The following is a 24,400-nucleotide window of genomic DNA, read 5'->3' on the forward strand; positions in this document are numbered from 1 at the left end:
TTTCGGGTGAACCTCCACTTTAAAGAATGGACCATTGTCAAATTTTTTACTTGAAAAGACCTGCCTCACCTTAAAGTGGAACTTTTGAATGAGTGCAGACTGATTGATTCAACTCATCTGGGAACATAGAGAGGAAGTTGGGACTTTGTGTGAGGAAGACCAAATAGGATAATACACGTACAAATGGCTAAGCAATTTTATTTAATTGTCATAAAGGGTATAAAATCGCACTCAGCCATTATCCTATTTGGTTGACACTTGCCTCACACAAAGTCCCAACACCCTCTCTATGTTCAATTGAATCAGGAATGGAGGCATATAGTACACACGCAATGTCCCAAACCTCTCCCCCCCTCCTTCTATATAAATCAACTCATCTGTGGTTGACTTCCTTGGTCATGCAATCAGGAGCTGTATTTAAAGGGGTTGTAAAGGTTTAATTTCTTTTTAATAACAAAGATACCATACCTACCTCCACTGTGCAGTTCTCCTTTGCAGTCCTCGTCTTCTGGGGTCCCTCGGCGGTTGTCTCGGCACCTCCCCGAAAGAGCTAACCCCTTCTGGGAAGCGCTCTCCCAAGGGGGTTAGCTTGCCGGCGTGCTCCTGTGTGATACACTCCGTGGAGAATTGTGGTAGAAAAGATGGACTTTGCAGGCACTTGTTAGAAAAATAGAAAATGATTTTTAATATTTTACAAATAAATATAATTCACCGGTGTCAATTGCATCTGGTGAAGCATATAAAACACGAAATAGATAAAAACAAAAAACAAAATGTCAAGATATATAACTGGGTGACAAAAGCCACAGGTGTAAACTTAGAACGCTGATGACGCTGTCACAACAAAGCGTAGCAGTTTAGAGTTGATATCACCTGGGTCGGCCCCCTGTTGGGATCTTGACAATTGTTAAAGTTGCTCAAAGGTTGCTCTACATGTTTCATGGATCAGGACCACTTCTTCAGGAGCATTAAGAACTACAGTATGTGGAAAACAATAAACAAAAAACAATATAAGGATATATATTAAACTACAGTTCGAAGACCGAGGTCATGAAAAGACATTAGATAGTATTGGTTTTAAGCTCACCAAATTAATGGTGCTATTGGATAATGTAGACTGTGATCGCCCTGCGTCTCCCGGGATTGCAACCGCAGTCCACCTACACCCTTGGGGGTGAGGCTAGATGAAAATTGAAAGAAATCCGTGTCCTGTGCTGCAAGCCACTGCAACCAAATGGAAAGGGCTAGTACCCGAGGGTGTACATCGGGTAACTAAAAATATATAATTATAAATAAGAGTCACAGTGTCGGCTGGGGGTTTGAATACAAGGTAACAAAATAAAATAAAATAATAAGGCTATAAAGATATAAGAAGCCAGTAATGGCCCAAAAAGGGTGCAAGAAAACCGACCTATATGCCTAAAAATTGATTAACTCTAGCCATCCTGTCCAGAAATATCAGCTGGAGTCGATTTCACAATATGGCCCAGATTCACAAAGCACTTACGCCGACGTATCTCCAGATACGCCGCGTAAGTGTAAGTATGCGCCATCGTATCTATGCCCCGTGCCCATAAACAGAGATACGCCTGAAAATATGCTTCATCCGACCGACGTAACTTTCCTACGCCGTCGTATCGTGGGCGCATATTTAAGCTGGGCGCATTTGCCGCTCTTTTAGATTTTCTATGCACATATGCAAATGAGGGAGATACGCCGATTAACGAACGTAGTTGCGCCCGGCGCATTATATACGCGGTTTGCATAAGTCGTACATCCGGCGTAAAGTTATTCCCCATATAGGAGGCGCAACTCATGCAAAGGTATGGACCAGGGAACACAAGCCGTCGTATATTTTGTCGTTTACGTTGTACGCTCAATACATCATTTGCATGGGGTCACGCCTCATTAGCATCGCTCACGCCCACTTCCACCTACGCTGGCTTACGCCGAGGAAACGCAGCGTATCTTTAAGGCTGCATTCACACCTTGGCGTACAAAATCACGGCGTTTTATCCCGCGAATTGCGGCGACAAATTGCGGCATTTTGTACCGCGATTTGCGGCGACAGAACGCCGCGATTGTGAATGCAGCCTTACCCCCTCTATGGAGATTACATCTCCTATGCCGAACGCCGAAAGCCGCCTGAAAAAAAGGTCCGGGACTTGTTTTCAGGCGGCAGGCGTACGGCGTTCGGCGTGGAGATGTGAACCATCTCCATAGAGGGCAATGTAAAATCATCCCTCCAGCGTCTCAGGGGCGGCTGCGGCGTCGCACTACAGGCGTATATACGCCTAGGTGTGAACGAGGGCTAACAGCGAGTGGGAGTGAGTGCTTTGTGAATCCAGTGCTTGCATTTGTGCGCTGCGTCGGCGTAGCGTATATTAGATACGCTACGCCCGCATAAATATGCGCCGATGTATGTGAATCCGGGCCAATGTGTCCCAACATGGTAGATAAGTTGAGTAATTAAGACATTGCCATAAAAGGTATTTGACTTGAATAATATAATGCAAGGGTATACATATAAGTAATTCAATGCACGCCTATAAGCTGATATATAAATATAGCACCTAGGTAGATAATAAAAAGAGGGGTTTTTTTTGAGAAAAATAAAAATGAAACGAAAAAAAAGTACAAAAGAAAACAGAACGTCTAGGCACCTGCCTTGCTTAATAAGGCAGGACCTTGCTGCAGAAGCTGAAGGCTTAAAGTAGCAGACCCTTGCTGCAAAGACTGATGGCTGGAGGGCTAAAGAGCCTGCTTGCAGCCTAAACAGATCTAGCAGGGAGATGATAAAGCAGATGCATGTTAGGTATTGTCTAAATACAGCTCGTTTGTTAACCAAATAAAATAATTGAAATGATCCCCCTCCAGGCGGCATTTTGTGACTCACCTCTAAGCTTGATGGTAATAGCGTGGACCACGGTATACGATATGGCTACACCCTCCAAAAGGCAGCTGGAGAGTGAAAAAGCTGAATCGTTTAAATATACCCCGCTCGCGTGTGTGTCAGAAGACGTCTGACGTCACGCGAGCCGGCCACGTAGCCTTCCGCGCGTGCGCCAAGCCGGCGCATTCGCGCACTCGGGAACTGCTGGCGAGTCCCGGGGCGCTTGTAAGGGCGGAAGTACTGGGGGACATGTTGGTTTTTGTCCAATTGCCATTGGTTGGTTGACATAATGTCTCATCTCAGAGAGGGGGAGCAAATCTGACCATCCAATGGCTTATGGGGACCGTCTGTCTGTGTTCACCCGATCCGCTCTGCAGACGGATGGAAAAATATGATTTTCCTCCGTCTGCAGAATCGGAGCATTGCGGAGAACGTTGAGGTCGGGTGTCAGCGGATGAACATGTGTCCGCATGTGTAAAAGGGGCTTAAAGTACACAAATACAGATAAAAAAATAAATAAGAAAAAGAGGGCTGAATTAATCAATTGACCACTGGGCACTTTTGGTGGTATTTAATCACCATTGGGTTTTTAATTTTTTGCGCTATAAAAGAAAAAAGACTGAAAATTCTGTAAAAAAAATGAAATTTTCTTTGTTTCTGTTATAAAATTTAGCAAATTTGTAATTTTTCTTCATAAATTTGGGCCAAAATTTATACTGCTACATATCTTTAATAAGTACAAAATGGTGAATATTATTTGGTCTTTGTGAAAGTTATAGCGTGCGGAGGTATTGCAGAGTGATGTGCGGGGGTATTGCAGAGTGATGTGCGGGGGTATTGCAGAGTATTGTTCGGGGGTATTGCAGAGTGATGTGCGGGGGTATTGCAGAGTATTGTGCGGGGGTATTGCAGAGTGATGTGCGGGGGTATTGCAGAGTATTGTGCGGGGGTAATCTCAATCTCTATTCATACGATCAGCCTCCTGCATACTAGAATGGTAATGTACGATGTATCCCTTCTACCCCAACCTAAATCATGAGGGATGGTCTGTCACTGAAGACCTAGGCATGGGGTCTAGGAAGGATCATAGGATCTCCAACTGGATTGGGCAGATGCTGAAATTGTTACTTTTTTCAATGTAATTACCATCATACAAGGCTAAAGAAAACTCATGCATTTCTAGGCAGGTGGCAGGAGCATAACCCCTTTTTTTAGGGATGAAAATACCCCTCTTGGCTTATACTCGAGTCAGTGTAACTTGTGCGTCCATTTTTTAAAACCCGCGGCTTCCTCCTGGTCCCGTCCCGTTTTGTGATAGTCGTTTGACACTGTGTTCAGTGTTCCGCCTATCATGGATGTTCTTTCATCCTCGGACTCAGTTTCCCAGCAGACACTGTGTTCTGTGTTCAGTGTTCTTCCTATCATGGACCTTCTCTTGTCCGAGGATGAAAGAACGTCCGTAATTGGCGGAACACTGAACACAGTGTCTGCTGGGAAACTGAGCCCGAAGGATGAAAGAACGTCCGTGATAGGCGGAACACTGAACACAGTGTCAAATGCCTATCACGGAACGGGACCAGGAGGAAGCCGCGAGTTTTAAAAAATGGACGCCCGCAGCGCAGCCTGTCAATAATTTCAGTCACGCTGCAATGTGCACAGTGAGGTTGTAATGGGCACAGTGAGGTATAGAGCACAGTGAGGTAATGGGCACAGTGAGGTTGTAATGGCACAATGAGGTTGTAATGGGCACAGTGATGATGAGCACAGTGAGGTTGCAATGGGCACAGTGAGGTTGCAATGGGCACAGTGGGGTTGCAATGGACACAGTGAGGTTGTAATGGGCAGAGTGAGGTTGTAATGGGCACAGGGAGGTTGCAATGAGCACAGTGAGGTTGCAATGGGCACAGTGAGGTTGCAATGGGCACAGGGAGGTTGTAATGGGCACAGTGAGGTTGTAGTGGGCACAGTGAGGATGAGTACAGTGAGGTTGCAATGAGCAAAGTTAGGTAGCAATTGGCACAGTGAGGTTGCAATGGGCACAGTGAGGTTGTAATGGGCGCAGTGAGGATGGGCACAGGGAGGTTGCAATGGGCACAGTGAGGCGTGCAAATGGGCACAGTGAGGCATGCAAATGGGCATTGTTGACCCTCTTTTCCGCTTACAGTAGCTGCTGCATTCTCACCCTAGGCTTATACTCGAGTCAATACGTTTTCCCAGTTTTTTGTGGTAAAATTAGGTGCCTCGGCTTATACTCAGGTCGGCTTATACTCGGGTCGGCTTATACTCGGGTCGGCTTATACTCGAGTATATACGGTAGTCCTAACTCATGACAATGATTTTCTTTCTTTTTACTCTGTACTGGAGTTACACTTTAAGGAACATGGAAAAAGAGAGATACCTTTTATCATATATCTCATCCAGGTTATGGGAAAATGCTCCTCTGGGTTCAGGTTTATGACAATCACAACACATAAAACACACTATGCAGATCACTATAAACTCAATCCTAGACTTAGATTTAAAAAATGAAACCATTCTGTGAATTTTTAAATTTAAATGTCAGTTGGCCTATAAACATTTATTCTAATAATTTATAATCAAAAGCTGTGAAAGAACCAGAAACCTCAGTTACAAAACTATTGCTGCTTAGCTTCTCCTAATTATAGCAACACTGCCATCTAGCCACCATGTATCATTAGAATGACCTGCTCTTACTTATAATTCCTATGATTTATGGCACATAAACGTGGTTAATATTGCCCTAAGAAGGTAATATTATTAGAATTATTATTGAAGGTGGAACTTGATTTTTTGAAAATGTCACGGCTTACTTTTTGGGGGGGAAATTAGGCAGAGTAAGATTAATAAAAAACTGTTATATAAAGAAGAAAATACCTCTAACATTCAAGTAGGATGCACTACTGAGAATAACAAAAACATAACAGGAAACAAATTCTAACATTAGAGATATACCGTATTACACCCAAAGGTCATTTAGGGCTTATATTCTTAACCGTAGGGGTACATCATGCAGGCCCGGATTTCCCACAAGGCCACTGAGGCCAGTCCTTGGGGCGGCAGGGCGCCAAGGGGCGGCAGTGGCATGAAGTCTAGACATGTGCACAGAATTTTTTTTTGTTTTTTTTTGTTCCGTTTCGTATAGTTCCGTAGGTTCGTTCCCGTTCGTTTTTCGTAAGACGCCCGTTTTCCTGTTCGCTCCCGTTCATTTTTCGTACGACGCAATTTTTTCGTATTCTGATCGTTTCGTATTTTGGTTACCGTTTTATTTTCGTACATGCGGGATGGTTCGTTATTCTGTTTAATTCATGTTCGTTACTTGTTAGACAATAATTTTCGTGAATTTTCGTCATTTTGTACTTTCGTAAATATATCGCGGGATTCGCGGCACTTTCAACACGCAGCTCATCCATATTAACTATTGTTAAGCCCCATACACTTGGTCAGACTTTTTTAACAACAAACATAAAAACGATCGTTTTACCGAACGTTCGTTCGTTTTTAAACTCCATCAGAAAACCATTTTTGGGTTCCAGGTTCAAAAGTCTGGCCAACTGATCTCCCTTCAGACGAAAATCCACAGAAAAGTTTATTTGGTTTTACTGTACTACTGTACTCAGCACAAAAGAGAAGCTGCTTCACTAACTAACTACAGTACACTCACTGCCCATTCAAAAAAACGAGAATTACATCTTATAACGAAAGATTTGCATTCTGTATTTTGAAACCAAATTACGAACAGAAAAAAGGAATTCAGAATACAGAATACAAATCTTTTGTTATAAGATGTCATATGAACATACAAACAGAAAAAGGATTCAAACAAAATACAGAATGAAAATCTTTTGTTAGATGTCATATGAACATACGAAATCAAAATACGAACAGAACAAGGATTCAAACAAAATACAGAATGCAAGTCTTTTGTTATAGATGTCATTTTCGTTCTTTTGCCGTTTTCGTTTTGTCGTATTTTCGTCGGATCGTTCGTTCGTATTTGCGGTTGTTCGTTATGCGGCTCATTCGTAATCCCGTCGTTTTCGTATTTTGCTGCTTTAATTTTTCCGTATGTACACATTATTCTGCGGGTACGAAAATGAAAATTTTCGTACGAAAATAACATTCGTATGAACAGGAATGCACATATCTAATGGAGTCCCCCGACGCCCGGAACATACAGTTAAGGGCGGTAAGTTATGGGGGAATCCGCTCGCTCGTTAACAAGTGATTGCGGTGATGTCGCTGAAATCACTAGTAAAATATGTGCTCTCGTCCGTCCTCCCCTCCCCCCCCCCCCACCCCACATACCTCTCTCTGCTGGCTCTGTCTTTGGGACTCCATCCTCCCCCCGGCCACCGAGTCTGTCTCCTGTCCCTGCTGCTGATGTACATAGTGAGAGAGGAGAGCTGTTCTCTTCCCATCTCAGCTGTGACAGGAGTTCTGGCACAGTGCTAGGACTCCTGTTTTGGAGGTGACAGGGTCAATAAAGAGAACATGTCACCTCCAATTGCTATCACACAGGGAATTGTTTTCTCCTGTGTGATAGCAAAAAAGTTAAGTGAAAACAATTGATAAAAAATAAATAAATAATAAGAAATAATAATTAAATTAATAAAATAAAAATGTAAAGAATACGAAAAATAAGGAAAATAATAAGAAAATTATACAAAAATTAAAAAAAGTAAGCGACAAGCTACAAAAAAAAAGTGATAAAAAGTAAAAAAAATTGAACTAACCGTGCTGCCCATTCTCCGTTGATTTGGGGGGAGGGGTTCGGTTGGCGGGGAGGGGGTGCATTGCGGAACCTGGCCTTGGGGCGGCAGGGAGAGCAAATCCGGCCCTGGGTACATGCAGGATTCTATTCCTAAACCTAAGGATGTATTCCCATAGGGGTTGTATTTCTAATAGTAGGCTAGCTCTAGAGGTATAATATAGAATACATTCCTAACCCTGAGGGAATATTTGGGAATATATTCCTATCCCTAAAGCTACTGTATATTAGGTAATATGTTTCCAATCCTAGAAGTATATAGAGTGATAAATTCCAAACCCTGGGGGTATAGTAGGAGATATATTCCTAAGGCCCCTTTCACACTGAGGAGTTTCTCAGACGTTTTTAGCGTTAAAAATAGCGCCTAAATAGCGCCTGCAAAAAATCCTGCCCTGCAGTCTCAATGTGAAAGCCCGGGGGGCTTTCACACTGGAGCGGTGCGCTAGCAGGACCGCTCCAAAAGTCCTGTCAGCAGCATCTTTGGAGCGGTGAGAGGAGCGGTGTGTTTAGCGCTCCTCCACCGCCGCTCCTTCCCATTGAAATCAATGGGGAACTGCGGTAATACCGTCGGCCGCTAGCGGGGGTTAAACCCATGACTAAGCACTAGTTTCAGTGCGAAACGCGTCAGAGGTCAGGTTTATTTATTTTTTGCTGTGACTTGAAGTGCTGTCCTTCTTTTAATAAAAGGCTACAATTTGTTCAGAGTGCGGCTGTCCAGAGACAATCTTTGTTCCTGCAAAACCGCACCGTTAGCGGACGAATACTGCCGCAATTCTGCGGCAATTCCGACAGTATAGCACCACTATACCGTCAGCACACCTCCCACCTCATTGTGTAAAAGGAGCCTAACTCTAGGGGTATATGTGGGTTATACATTCCCAACCCTAGGTTTTTACTAAGAAATATGGACCTGATCCTCAAAAGGGATACTCCGGCGTATCTACTGATACACCGTCGTATCCCTGTTTCTATCTATGGAACTGATCCACAGAATCAGTTTCACATAGATAGGCAGAAGATCCGACATGTGTAAGGGACTTACACTGTCGGATCTTAGGATGCAGTACCGCAGCCGCCGCTGGGGGCATTTCTCGTCGAAATGCCGCTTTGGGTATGCAAATTAGCACTTATGGAGATCCACGAAGCTTTTAAGCTTCGTTTTTTCTTCGTAAGTATTAGTTTGCAATCGCAATATTAGGGCTGCTTTTACAAAGTGTAAACTGTTTACACCTTGTAAAAGTAGACCATTCTACCCCGCGTCGCTGTCTTTTTTTTTTTTTTTCGCTGCAACTCGTTTTTTTTTTTACACCCGTCGCAATTCTCAAAACCCGGCGCAACGTAAAACCGCGCAAAGCACGTCGGGAAAATGACGTCGGGAGCATGTGCAGTACGTCCGGCGCGGGAGCGCGCCTAATTTAAATGGGACTCGCCCCATTAAATTAGGAACGCCTTGTGCCGGACGGATTTAAGTTACACCGCTCAAAATTTCTAGGTAAGTGCTTTGTGGATCGGGCACTTAGGTAGAGATTTTGCGGCGGTGTAACTTAAATAGGAAAAATTACGTTCCGCCGGCTTTTTGTGGATCAGGCCCTATATTCCTAACCCTAAGGATATAGTGCAGATTGTATTCCTAAAACTAGAAGTATATTAAAAAATGTATTCCTAACTCTTGAGGAAAAATTAGGGTTTATTAAAGAGGAAGTAAACCCTCTTGTCAAAAAAAAATTAAAACGACAACCTGCAAGACAAAGGCATAATGAGCTTGTATGCACAGCATACTAGCTCATTATAAACGACTTACCTGAGATCGAAGCCCTCGTTCGCCTCCTCCGACGCCACCATGATACCCGGAGTGACTTCCGGGTATCACTGCTCTGGGGCTTTGACTGGCCAAATTCCGAAGCCCCCGCAGCGGTCCTCGTCCCCCCCTCCAGCGGCAACATCTCTCCCGGAATGACTTAATGACTTCCGGGTATCGTGGCTCCGGCGCTGTGATTGGCCGGAGCCGCAATGATGTCACTCCCGCACATGCGAGCGGGAGCCGCTGGTAACAGCACGGTCACTGAAGCAATGGCACATACGTGCTCCATCTATGTGACATCGGCACAGGGAACAACCATGCAGGTTGAGGAGATATCCGGGGTAGCTACAGGTAAGACTTATTATAGGTTTACCTGTAGCCTAAAGTGGTCTGTAAGGGTTTACAACCACTTTAAGATAATGCTAACAAATCAGCAAACGCTCCACAACTAGGTTGGTTACTGCTTCTTTTGGAATATCATGTAGACACCTAATTAGACGTTTAATTGATTTCTGGACAGATTTCAGGTCCATGACAGTTGAATTTAAAGAGGAACTGCAGTCTGCTCACATAATTTGTAATAAAAACATCTTTGCCACTGTGAAGCTTCCCTCCAACCACTTTGCATATAATTTTATATATACTGTGATTCTGTACTTGCCAAATAGGCTGCAGAAATCTCACTCCGCTGGCTGCAGCCCTTTTAACTGTGGGCAGCTGAAGCTGCTGCCTGTTCACTTCCTGGACTTACACAGACACACACCTCCAGCTCTGCAACTCTCATTGGCCCTCTTGTGACTCATCCTACCTCCCTTCCTGGCAAAGTCTCACGAGAGTTTAACTTTCGTTAGTAAAACAGCTCTCTGCTGTGCATGATGTCATAAGCCTAGGCTTTTTTACCAGATAAGAAACAGGAAGTGGGCTGTATATGGCAGAGGTCGTCAACCCCCGGGCAGCGGCCCATAGCCGGGCCATGCAGCCTCTCTAGCCGGGCTGCAACGCAAGGGACACTGTCCGGGCCGTACCGCCGCTATATCTGGGCCACGGAGGAGAGCGTCAGAAATGCAGCTGCCCGAACAGAGAGATGACGCCATCTCTCTGCGCTACGCAGAGGCATGCCGCTGTTCCGCCCTAACATGCAAGGCTACGTGCGGCCACCCGATGAGAGCGAGAGAGAATGACATCATCTCTCCGCCCACCCTCCCTATGCATTCCCGCAATCTCTAACGGCTCCCCCTCACATTCCTGTGCTGAGACTGTAAGTACAGTGGGCACTGCAGAGGGACTTGTATATTTTTTTTAAACTTGGACATTTATTAATTTTTTTATACTGGGACATTTCATCATTTTTTTATACTGGGACATTAAAAAAATGATGAAATGTCCCAGTATAAAAAAACAATTAAAGCGGGATTCCACCCGCAAATTTATTTTTTTTAAAAGTCAGCAGCTACTAACAGTGTAGCTGCTGACTTTTAATAAGGACACTTACCTGTCCTACTTGCCAGCGCTGATGGCCCACCCTCCCCCGATGCCGATCCCACGATCGTTGCAGGTCCCGCGCCTCCATTCACACTAGCCTTACGGCTTCACTGCCCATTTCCTACTGCGCATGCTGTTGTAGAGATTTTTCAAATCCATATTTATAAGATTTGTATGAAGGTGTATATGTAATTCTTGTACAAGGCTTTTTTTTATTAATGAGTCGTTGGTCGACTGTCCTGTTTTTCTAGTCAACAGAGTGACTCGATGTTACAGTTCACCTAACAAAAGGCTTTTAAACCTATAATAACATAGGGAGGTTATCTCAAAGGGATGGGGATCTGATAAGAAGTGTCCCCTCAGTGAAGTACAGGAATTTCCTGTAATCTGCTGTTTGAAGACCACATTTTAGCAATTTAGTATTCAGCAATATCCTCTCTGTTTTAACAAGTGACATCCTTTATGTTATGGTTGGAAATATTGGAGTAATACAAGTTTCTTCTCTGTATCAATAAATGTAATATTTTTCTCTTTTTCGCAGCGCTATTCTTTGCTTTAATTTTTATATAGACAAAAAGGTTTTTATAGCTTATTTTAATTATTTACGTGCAATATTAATATTTCTCTGATTATTAATTATGTACGTGCGTTATTAATTTTTCTATAACAAATGAATAAGACACTCCGAAACCCTTCTTCACCATGCTGAAAAAGTGCTGTCTCGCGGTCCGATCCAATGGTGACAATCAGAACACCATCTTTCCAAGATACAGGACTAAATATATAAGGATCCTGCCATCGATGTTGGAATTCCACTCCTCCAATGCAGGGGGGCGATGAAACATTGCAGTATAGACACTCAGGGTTCGGATCGGAAGTCTCAAAGGCACCAGGACTGTCTCAAGTCTACCTTGATGAGTTACGGCGAGTTCAAGAAAGGAAGAGGCCGCAGTGATGGTGGGGGAAGGGTCGGGGCTTCTGGGCCGTTGTGGGGGGGTACCGAATCATTGAAGGAGGACATAAGTTCAAGGATGAACTTCAGGGGGAACTGTGGTAGACATTTTTCAAATCCATATTTATAAGATTTGTATGAAGGTGTATATGTAATTCTTGTACAAGGCTTTTTTTATTAATGAGTCGTTGGTCGACTGTCCTGTTTTTCTAGTCAACAGAGTGACTCGATGTTACAGTTCACCTAACAAAAGGCTTTTAAACCTATAATAACATAGGGAGGTTATCTCAAAGGGATGGGGATCTGATAAGAAGTGTCCCCTCAGTGAAGTACAGGAATTTCCTGTCATCTGCTGTTTGAAGACCACATTTTGGACTGTGTTACTAGGTGTGTGTGTATATTAAAAAAGGGTCCTTAACTGTCATTCTGTAAAGAAACATAAGTCATCCAATCGTATCCGCGGGAAACTTGAGTTTTTTGGAGGGAAAAGGTGTAGTCTGAGGGGTATAAAATCAGAGTATGATGCCTTGACCAAGCAGACTCAAGTATGATGGATGAGCTGACCCAGGTGTGGTGATGTAACCTCTCTATCTCCCTCTCTCTGTCTCTCTCTCTCTGTCTCTCTGTCTGTCTCTCTATCTCTCTCTCTCTCTCTGTCTCTCTCTGTGTCTCTATCTCTCTCTCTCGCCCTCTGTCTCTCTGTCTCTCTCTACAACTTAGCATTACTTATTGTTGACTCCTCTATAGCCATATTATCATGTATGTTGTATCAGTATTCAGCAATATCCTCTCTGTTTTAACAAGTGACATCCTTTATGTTATGGTTGGAAATATTGGAGTAATACAAGTTTCTTCTCTGTATCAATAAATGTAATATTTTTCTCTTTTTCGCAGCGCTATTCTTTGCTTTAATTTTTATATAGACAAAAAGGTTTTTATAGCTTTTTTTAATTATTTACGTGCGATATTAATATTTCTCTGATTATTAATTATGTACGTGCGTTATTAATTTTTCTATAACAATGCGCGAGTCTCGCGCCGACTTGTGAATGGGCGGCTGCTCTCTGAGAACACACACAGTTCCCAGAAAGCAGCATGCCCCATTCACTAGGAGAAGATGAAGAAGAAGACGGACCGCGGCTACGGAAGTGGCAGATTACGAACTTCCGCATAGCAACAGGTATTTCGGGTGAGTATACATTTTTTTTTTTTTCACATTTTTTTTTTTTATTTTTTATTTTATTTTTGGGCAAATGTTTTTTTCCAGGGTGGAACTCCACTTTAAATCCATTTTTTAATACTGGGACATTTAATAATTTTTTATACTGGGACATTTTAATAATATTTTCATCACCCATGCGATCCGATTCCTGTCCGAGTTTTCTGATCGCACTGCGATATGCGAACTGATTTGGGGGTGTTGTTAACTGGACACTCCCAGCAGTTTGCATGATGCGGGAACCCGCTAACGCAACACATCACGATTCCTCCTACCGGGCCTTGGAAAAATATTCTTCCACAAACCGGTCCTTGGTGCCAAAAAGGTTGGGGACCACTGGGGTATTTACTGTCAGGAAAAAAAAAATTTACTATCGAAAGTTAAAACAAGAGAAGAAGATTTAACCACTTGGGATCCGCGCTATGGACGAAAGACGTCCACAGCGCGGCTCCCAAGTGCCGAGTGGACGTCTTTGGACGTCCTGCTTGTTAACATTCCCTGTGTGCGCCGCTGGGGGCGCGCAGCGGGGAAACAACGTGCCCGGCGCATCGCTCGGGAGCCGATGCGTGTGCCTGGCAGCCGCGATGCCGCCAGGTAACCGTGATCAGCTGTGACAGCAGGGACGTGGAGCTCTGTGTGTAAACACATAGCTCCATGTCCTGTCAGGGAGAGAGGAGACCGATCTGTGTCCCTTGTACATAGAGACACAGCATCGGTCACCTCCCCCAGTCAGTCCCCTCCCCCCACACAGTTAGAACACACCCAGGATACACATTTAACCCCTTCCTCACCCCCTAGTGTTAACCCCTTCACTGCCAGTCACATTTATACAGTAATTAGTGCATTTTTATAGCACTGATCGCTGTGTAAATTTTAATGGTCCCAAAATTGTCTCAAAAGTGTCCGATACGTCCGCCGCAATATCGCAGGCCTGACAAAATAAAATCGCAGATCGCAGCCATTACTAGTAAAAAAAAAAAAATCATAAATCTATCCCCTATTTTGTAAGCACTATAACTTTTGCGCAAACCAATCAATATACACTTATTGCGATTTTTTTAACAAAAATATGTAGAAGAATACGTATCGGCCTAAACTGAGAAAATTTTTTATTTTTTTAAAAAAAAATTGGGATATTATTATAACAAAAAGTAAAAAATATTGTGTTTTTTTTCAAAATTTTCTGTCTTTTTTATGTTTATAGCGCAAAAAATAAAAATCGCAGAGATGATCAAATACCACCAAAAGAAAGCTCTATTTGTGGGAAAAAAATGATAAAAATATAATTTAGGTACAGTGTTGTATGACCGCGCAATTGTCATTCAAAATGCGTCAGCGCTGAAAGCTGAAAATTGGTCTGGGCACGAAGCGGGTTTAAGTGCCCAGTAATGAAGTGGTTAATAGATGGAAAGTTGAAAAAATTATTGAAGATCCACTTTAATTACATACATCATTCTGTTTTTCTGACATGCATCTGGGCGTAATTCAACCTTTTATCCTCGCTAATAGAAATGAAAATACGTAAATAAGGAGGAATGGACGCTAATAAGTAAATGTCACAATACTTAGTTGGCCAGGCAGATAGATTCTGAAGTATACTTGAAAATCTTTGTTAATGCCAAGGTCTTTCACTGCATAGAAACGCTTGCTAAGTGCTGGTTTGTTAACCGCTGCATTACCAATTATCAGCAGTAACTCACAGCACAAGAACTGAGCGGTATATGGTAAGCCAAGATTACTGTTCAAAAAGAATGTAGGTGGCAACACAAATGTAACATATTACAGCATACCATGCATAGGTGTGCGCAGCCTATTGCATTAGGGTGTGCACCCTTAAGCTCAAACAAACATGTGTGTATGTGTCTACATATGTATGACCCTGGCACATTGATCTTCATGCTGGTACAGTGAAAGAGAAGAGCATAAACACTTCTCTTATGGCAGAGGCAGTAAAAGGGAGATCTTTCCCATGTTCCTGCTGCTACACAGAGTGATAACACTAATGTGCATGGGGTGATTAGGGTGTGCCTCAAGGGCGGATCCAGAGTCTAGTCTCGGGAGGGGCACTGCTAGAAAATAAGGTGTTGCTTAAAAAACTCAATTAGGTGTCCGGTGTGTCCGCTGCAATGTTGCAGTACCGCTAAAAAATCAATGATCGCCGCCATTACTAGAATTTTTTTTTTAAATATAAATGCTATAAATCTATCCCATAGTTTGTAGACGATTGTCAGGGACTGCAGACATGGTACAAGAGATGGTCAGAGACTGCAGACGTGGTACAAGAGATGGTCAGAGACTGCAGACGTGGTACAAGAGATGGTCAGAGAATGCAGACATGATACACTAGATGGTCAGAGACTGCAGACGTGGTACAAGGGATGGTCAGAGACTGCAGACATGGTACAAGAGATGGTCAGAGACTGCAGACATGGTACAAGAGATGGTCAGAGACTGCAGACATGGTACAAGAGATGGTCAGAGACTGCAGACATGGTACAAGAGATGGTCAGAGACGGCAGACATGGTACAAGGGATGGTCATGGTACAAGAGATGGTCAGAGACTGAAGACATGGTACAAGAGATCAATGCAGCCTCATCAGTGCCCATCATTGCAGCCTCACTGTACATATGAATGCAGCCCCACTGTATATATGAACGCAGCCCCACTTTTGTATATAAATGCAGCCCCACTTTTGTATATAAATGCAGCCCCACTGTATATATGAACGCAGTCCCACTTTTGTATATAAATGCAGTCCCACTTTTGTATATAAATTCAGTCCCACTTTTGTATATGAATGCAGCCCCACTTTTGTATATAAATGCAGTCCCACTTTTGTATATAAATTCAGTCCCACTTTGTATATAAATTCAGTCCCACTTTTGTATATAAATGCAGCCCCACTTTTGTATATAAATTCAGTCCCACTGTATATATAAATTCAGTCCCACTTTTGTATATAAATGCAGTCCCACTTTTGTATATAAATTCAGTCCAACTTTTGTATATGAATGCAGCCCCACTTTTGTATATAAACGCAGTCCCACTTTTGTATATAAATGCAGTCCCACTTTTGTATATAAATTCAGGCACACCAACAAAAGTGGGATATGCAGTCCCACTTTTGTATATAAATGCAGCCCTGCTGTATATATAAATACAGCCCCACTTTTGTATATGAATGCAGTCCCACTTTTGTATATGAATGCAGCCCCACTTTTGTATATAAATGCAATCCCACTTTTGTATATAAATTCAGTCCCACTTTTGTATATAAATTCAGTCCCACTTTTGTATATAAATGCAGCCCCACTTTTGTATATACATGCAGTCCCACTTTTGTATATAAATGCAGCCCCACTTTTGTATATTAATGCAGTCCCACTTTTGTATATAAATGCAGCCCCACTTGTGTATATAAATGCAGCCCCCTTTTGTCTATGAATGCAGTCCCACGTTTGTATATGAATGCAGTCCCACTTTTGTATATTAATGCAGCCCCACTTTTGTATATTAATGCAGCCCCACTTTGTATATTAATGCAGCCCCACTTTTGTATATTAATGCAGCCCCACTTTTGTCTATGAATGCAGTCCCACTTTGTCTATGAATGCAGTCCCACTTTTGTCTATGAATGCAGCCCCACTTTTGTATATTAATGCAGCCCCACTTTGTATATGAATGCAGCCCCACTTTGTATATGAATGCAGCCCCACGTTGTATATGAATGCAGCCCCACGTTGTATATGAATGCAGCCCCACTTTGTGAATGAATGAATGCCCCACTTTGTATATGAATGCAGCCCCACTTTGTATATGAATGAAGCCCCACTGTGCATGGCACTCACCATGGCATTGCCTCGAACACACACAGCAGATATCTCCTCTCCCAATGTGTGTCATGGAACAAACAGGAGCTGTAGGTCTGTGTTCGGCAGGGCAGTGTACTCTAGCAAGGCCCCCCCCTAGACAGGCTTGTGTGATAGACAAAACACTGATTCAATCAGTGTTCAATCTCCATCTACTATCACACGAGCAGGTCTAGCACAGGCAGCACAGCCCGAACACAGACCCAGCTCTCACACACAGCGAGAGATGCCCGGTGTCATACACGCAGGAGAGAGGGGGAGCGCTGCAGTCAGCTACAGCTCAAAGAAGCCTCAGGACAGGAAGGCTGGGCCAGTCCGGCCCTGGTGATGAGAGAGAGAGAGTGAGAGAGACTCGGCAGCGGCAGCTGCAGGCACCGCAAAGCAGTTTTTAAAAAAAATGATAAAAAAAGCCAATGTGACATGATTGTCTCAGGGGGGCAATTGCCCTGTTGCCCCCCCCCCTGGATCCGCCGTTGGTGTGCCTATGTGCGCACGCCTATGATACCATGGTTGCCAACAACCAAGCTGTACTCATATGTCTGCCTCTGTTCATCTCCATTTTAAGGTGGTTTATGAAATTAGTAGTTTACATAAATACATTTTTGTAATGAGGACACTGCATAACTCAAACATCAGCTGGTACTTACTGAAAATATTCTTATGGCTGGGTTCACAATATTGCGAATTGGATGCAGGTTCCCCACATCCAATTCGCAATAGCAGGATACTTTGACTGTCTCTCTATGGAGCCGGTTCACCTAGCTCCGCTGTGGCTCTGGTGTGAATTTGTACAGGAGCCCTGGGTGTCTTTTTGTCCGTTTCAGGTCCGAATTCAGCCACAAATGAAATCGGACCCGAAACGGTGAACGGGGACGCACCGGACCCCTGCTGTAAGCCACACGCGAAGATAGTGGGAACCCGGCCTAAAGAGGATCTCCCCCCTAGAGAAAATTTAAATACTGTAACTGCTGAATTTTAATAAGAGTTCACTTACCTGTCCAGGAATCCAGAGCTGTCCTCACCCGGGCCAGTTGTTTGCCGGTCTTTGGGTTCCCAGTGCTGATATGTTTATTGTGGGAAGCCCGCTGTGACTCCTTGTGGCTTCACTGCAGGCTTCCCACTGCGCATGAGCGAGCCATGCTGCACCCTGTGATTGGTCCTGCAGCCTTCTGTGACCTATGAAATGTCCCAGAAGGTTGCGGGCTGAGAGGGGGAGATACCTATCAAAATTAGATACCCGCTCCCTCGAAATAATTTCAAGTGCCAAATGTAGTACAGGAGGGGGAAGGAGGACATAAAGTGGAACTTCCTCTTTAGGGTGAAGTTCCACTTTAATGGGGTTGTAAAGGCACATGTTTTTTCACCTTAATGCATTCTATGCATTCACCCCCGACGTCCTCTTCTCCACTCAGTCTGGCTGTCGATTGGCTAGATTGGATGGATTGATAGCAGAGCAGCCATTGGCTCACGCTGCTGTCAATCACACCCAATGACGCGGCACGCCGGGGGGCGGGGCCCGAGTGATACAGTTGGCGGCTTTAGCCACAGGCCGTATCACGGGAGCGCGTCCGCAAGAACTAACCCCTATGGGAGAGAGCTCCCATTAAGGGGGTTAGTTCTTGCAGGGAGAAGCCGAGACAGCCGCTAAGGGACCCCAGAAGACCAGGATCGGGGCCACTGTGTGCACAGTGGAGGTAAGTATGACATGTTTGTTATTTTATTTATTTTTTAAATGGGAACCTTTAGTGTCCCTTTAACATCTTGTGTGATCAAGGGGTTAAATGTGTGCCTAAAAATGAGTAATGTGTGCTGATTTGTCTTAAATGTCGCTTTGTTTCCAATCCCATTCCTATCGGTCCCTCTGTACAGAGCCCTGTGTTGATTGTAGGTCCCGGGCCATGAATCATTGGCCAGGACTTGCTGACAGACTCTCGTTGTATACAATCACATCGGGTGTCGTGGGGGGTGCACATCCGTGCGCCCTAAACCCAAAGGCAGGCAGCGGCCTACGGGCCAATTGTCTTCAGTACATTGTGGGCAGGTGGTCTGAAAGTGGTTAAATGGAATGGGTTGTTTTACAAGTTGAGGGTTTACATACACTTTAACCACTTCCCTACCCGCCCATTGTCAAATGACGTCCACAGATGGGATCTCACATCCTGGATGGACGTCATATGACGTCCTGGGCTTCCTGGCCATCTAGGGGGCGCGCACCGCCGGCATCTCTCAGGACACGGTGCGCGTGCCCGGCGGCCACGATGTCCGCCGGGCACCCCCGATTGCCTGCAGTCACTGCAGGACTGTGGATCTGTGTGTAAACACACAGATCCACAGTCCTGTCAGAGGTGAGGAGACCGATGGTGTGTTCCCAGTACAGAGAAACACACCTCGGTCTCCTCCCCTTGTGAGTCCCCTCCCCCTACAGTTAGAATCACTCCCTAGGGAACATATTAAACACCTTCAGCGTCCCCTAGTGTTAACCCCTTCCCTGCCAGTCACATTTATACAGTAATCAGTGCAGTTTTATAGCACTAATCGCTGTATAAATGTGAATGGTCCCAAAAATTGGGCAAAAGTGTCCGATATGTCCGCCGCAATGTCATGGTCACAATAAAAATCGCAGATGACCGCCATTTCTAGTAAAAAAATAAAAATATATAAAACTGCAATAAATCTATGCCCTATTTTGTAGACGCTTGTTGCAATTTTTTTTTTACCAAAAATATGTAGAAGAATACGTATTGGTCTAAACTGTGGAAAAATTTAGGGGTAGATTCACGTAGATTTCGGCCGGCGTAGCGTATCTCAGATACACTACGCCGCCGTAAGTTTGAGCAGCAGGTCCTGTATTCACAAAGAACTTGCGCTGTAACTTACGGCGGCGCAGTGTAACTGGGCCGGCGTAAGCCCGCCTAATTCAAAATAGGCTGGTCGGGGGCGTGTTCTATGTAAAATACTAGTGACCCCACGTATTTGACGTTGTTAACGAACGGCGCATGCGCCGTCCGTGGACGTATCCCAGTGTGCATGCTTCAAATGACGTCGGCAAATCGTCATGCTTTCGACGTGAACCTAACTTACGGCCAGCCCCATTCACGGACGATTTATGCAAACTCGACGCGGTTCCGACGTCCATACTTAACATTGGCTGCGCCATGTTTTTGGTGTTTTATCTTTACGCCTGAAAACCCCTTACGTAAACAGCGTATCTTTACTGCGACGGCCGGGCGTACGTTCGTGAATAGGCGTGAAAATAGCTTATTTACATATTCTAGGCGTAAATCAGCGTACACGCCCCTAGCGGTCAGCGTAAATATGCAGTTAAGATACAACGGCGTAGGAGACTTACGCCAGTCGTATCTTAGCAATATTTAAGCGTATCTCAGTTTGAGAATATGCTTAAATATACGACGGCTGCGATTCGGACTTACGACGGCGTATCTACTGATACACCCATCAAAAGTCTCTATGAATCTACCCCTTAGTTTTTTTTATAGATTTTTGGGGGGATATTTATTGTAGCAAAAAGTAAAAAATATTGATTTATTTTTGAAAATTGTTGCTCTATTTTTGTTTATAGAGCAAAAAAAAAGAGGTGATCAAATACCACCAAAAGAAAGCTCTATTTGTGTGAAAAAAAGGACGTCAATTTTGTTTGGGAGCCACGTCGCACGACCGCGCAATGGTCAGTTAAAGCGACGCAGTGCCGAATCGCAAAAAGTGCTCTGATAAGGAAGGGGCTGAAGTGGTTAACATCCACCAAAAACTGAAATGCTAGTTTTAGGTGGACTGAAAACTTGTAAATTATTCAGTTTAGCGCAGCTAACAAAAGATTTCCTATAAATTAATGAATGTGTCAAGAATTTTTGCCTTCACTTTAATTTATAGTCTAGAAGACATCTGTAAACACACCTTGGGGTAGATTTATATTACTTAATCACAGCGCAAAACTATTGGCTAGAGAATCGCCCATAAGAGCCACTCAGTTTAATGCCTGATCTTCAGGAATTTTAATTTCCTCAACACCTGGAACTTGTGTCTTTAGGAGATGAGGGACATGCTGATAAGGATAGCTGTTGATGCAACATTTATGGTAATAATGAGACAAATTTGCACTAGTAATGCTGTTTTTCTATTATAACAACCTATCAGCTTCAATTATTCCACCAGACCTCTCATGGATGTATACAGAAGTGTTTTTGTATAAGGAAATGCACCTAATGTAACTCTCTAACCTTTTTTTCACACATTCTTCCAGGAAAGTACTCCAGTGGGACCCACAGGGTGTTAGAAGTTATGCACACCAATGAAATGGTGAGAAAAGTCGCAGTTTATTTTGTATGATGTGGGAAAAACACATCCAGGGCTGTCCCAATGTGAAATGAATGCACAGCCAGGGAATCGGATTTGGATTATGCTTGCATTTCTAATCTGCATATTCACAGTATAAAAAAAAATATATATATATCAAGAAAACAATTAACTGGTTAACCACTTAACCCCCGGACCATATTGCTGGTCAAAGACCAGAGCACTTTTTGCGATTCGGCACTGCGTCGCTTTAACTGACAATTGCGCGGTCGTGCGACGTGGCTTCCAAACAAAATTGGCGTCTTTTTTCCCCCACACAAATAGAGCTTTCTTTTGGTGCTATTTGATCACCTCTGCGGTTTTTAGTTTTTGCACTATAAACAAAAATAGTGCGACAATTTTGAAAAAAAAAAACAAAATGTTTTACTTTTTGCTGTAATAAATATCCCCCAAAAATATATAAAAAAGCATTTTTTTTTCCTCAGTTTAGGCCGATACGTATTCTTCTACCTATTTTTGTTAAAAAAATATCGCAATAAGCGTTTATTGATTGGTTTGCGCAAAAGTTATAGCGTTTACAAAATAGGGGGTATTTTTATGGCAGTTTTATTAATATTTTTTTTTACTAGTAATGGCGGTGATCAGCGTTTTTTTTCCGGTACTGCGACATTATGGTGGACACTACTGACACATTTTTGGGACCATTGGCATTTTTATAGCGATCAGTGCTATAAAAATGCATTGGATTACTATAAAAATGCCACTGGCAGTGAAGGGGTTAACACTAGGGGGCGGGGAAGGGGTTAAGTATGTTCCCTGGGTGTGTTCTAACTGTAGGGGGGGGTGGACTGACATGGGGAAATTACTGATCTTCTGTTCATACATCGTATGAACAGAAGATCAGAAGATCAGCATTTTTTTTCTCCCTGACAGGACCGGGAGCTGTGTGTTTACACACACAGCTCACGGTCCTCGTTCTGTAACGAGCGATCGTGTGTGCCCGGCGGCGATCGCGCCCGCCGGGCACACGCACGGGAGTCTGGGGCGAGCGGGCGGTGCGCACGCGCCCCTAGTGGCCTGCGCGAGAGCCGACGTTATATTACGTGCTCTCGCGCAGGGGAGCCGACCTGCCGCCGTAAAACGACGGCGGCTGGTCGGCAACCAGTTAAGACTCGGACCATTATGCAGGTTTAAGGACTTGGCCCCTTTTTGCGATTCAGCACTGCAACGTTTTAACTGACAATCGCGCGGTCGTGCAACGTGGCTCCCAAAGAAAAATTGGCATCCTTTTTTTTCCCCCACAAATAGAGCTTTCTTTTGGTGGTATTTGATCACCTTTGCGGTTTTTATTTTTTGTGCTATAAACAAAAATAGAGTGCCAATTTTAAAAAATATATATATTTTTGACTTTTTGCTTTAATAAATATCCCCAAAAAATATATAAAACATTTTTTTTTCCCTCAGTTTAGGCTGATACGTATTCTTCTACATATTTGTGGTAAAAAAAATCGCAATAGGCGTTTATTGATTGGTTTGCGCAAAAGTTATAGCGTTTACAAAATAGGGGATAGTTTTATGGCATTTTTATTAATATTTTTTTTCTACTAGTAATGGCGGCGATCAGCGATTTTTTTTTGTGACTGCGACATTATGGCGCACACATCGGACACTTTTGACACATTTTTGGGACCATTGTCATTTTCACAGCGAAAAGTGCTATAAAAATGCACTGATTACTCTGAAAATGACAATGGCAGTGAAGGGGTTAACCACTAGGGGGGCGCTATAGGGGGTTAAGTGTGACCTTTCTTACTGTAGGGGGGTGTGGCTGGACGTGTGACGTCACTGATCGTCGTTCCCTATGACAGGGAACAGACGATCACCAACACTGCCACAGAGAAGAACAGGGAAGGTTCTTAAAGGGGACGTACATGTACGCCCTTGTGCCCAGCCGTGCCATTCTGTCGACGTATATGGTCGTGCGGCGGTCCTTAAGTGGTTAAATGATGAGTTCACCTTTGGGGAAAATATTACACGTTCACAATTTTTTAGGGTGAAACATATTACATGTTCCCGCTGTGTTTTGTCACGTTTTTGGGGTTGTGTTCAATATGTGCAGAGAGAGATCACACATATACTTATATATAAGTATAACATATATTAAAAGTAATGACAGATACAGGTAAAGAAAATATAATAATACTTACTGTATTTATCGGCGTATAACACGCACTTTTTTCCCCTTAAAATCAGGGGAAAATTGTGGGTGCGTCTTATACCCCTATCCCTGCTGTCTCTGAGGGAAGAGGAGCGAGCGTCGCTGAATTACATAGAGCCACAATCTCCTGTGTACCCGGCGCTCCGTCACGCATGGCCACACCTCCTGGCCCCGCATTGGGCCACTGTTCTGTCCATCATATGAGCAGGGCCAGGAGGTGTGGCTGTGAATGATGGAGTGCCGGTATTCTGACAAGAAAGGTCCCCCTTCGAATAATGCTCGCCCTGTACTGCGCAGGCGCAGCGCCGTACAGAGCACAACGGTGCCGCTAAAAGGTTTCCGAACATGAACAGCTGTACACGGCGCCTGCGCAATTAAAACTACATTGTGTCACACGCTGCCGCAAGCTCCCGATGCTCGTGCAACTCTGCAAGGGGTGGGCGTATTATTCATTGAACGCTGCAAGGAGCGGATGCATACAGAAGAGGCCGTATTGTAACATGATAGATAGAGCTCATACGATGGGGGTGGTGTCTCAAAGTTGCGGATGTATTATTGAGAAGCCTGTGTAGTTTATTCAGAAACCCACCCCCAATTTATCTGCTCAGCCCATCATTATTAAATATGGCCACTTCTGTAGGCATCTGTTTTAATCAACATTATATCCGCCCCTTGCAGAGTTACACGAGCATTGGGAGTGTGCGGGAGCGAGTGGCAGAAAGTCGTCTGCTATGCGCAGATGCTGTGCACAGCTGTTCATGTTCGGAGCCTTTTGGCGGCTCCATTGTGCCCTGTACTGCGCAATCGCTGCAAAGTACAGGGCGGGCATTATTCGACAGCGGACCTTTCTCCTTTCAACACCGG

Source organism: Rana temporaria, chromosome 3 (genome assembly GCF_905171775.1).
Source record: "Rana temporaria chromosome 3, aRanTem1.1, whole genome shotgun sequence".
Lineage (NCBI taxonomy): Eukaryota > Metazoa > Chordata > Amphibia > Anura > Ranidae > Rana > Rana temporaria.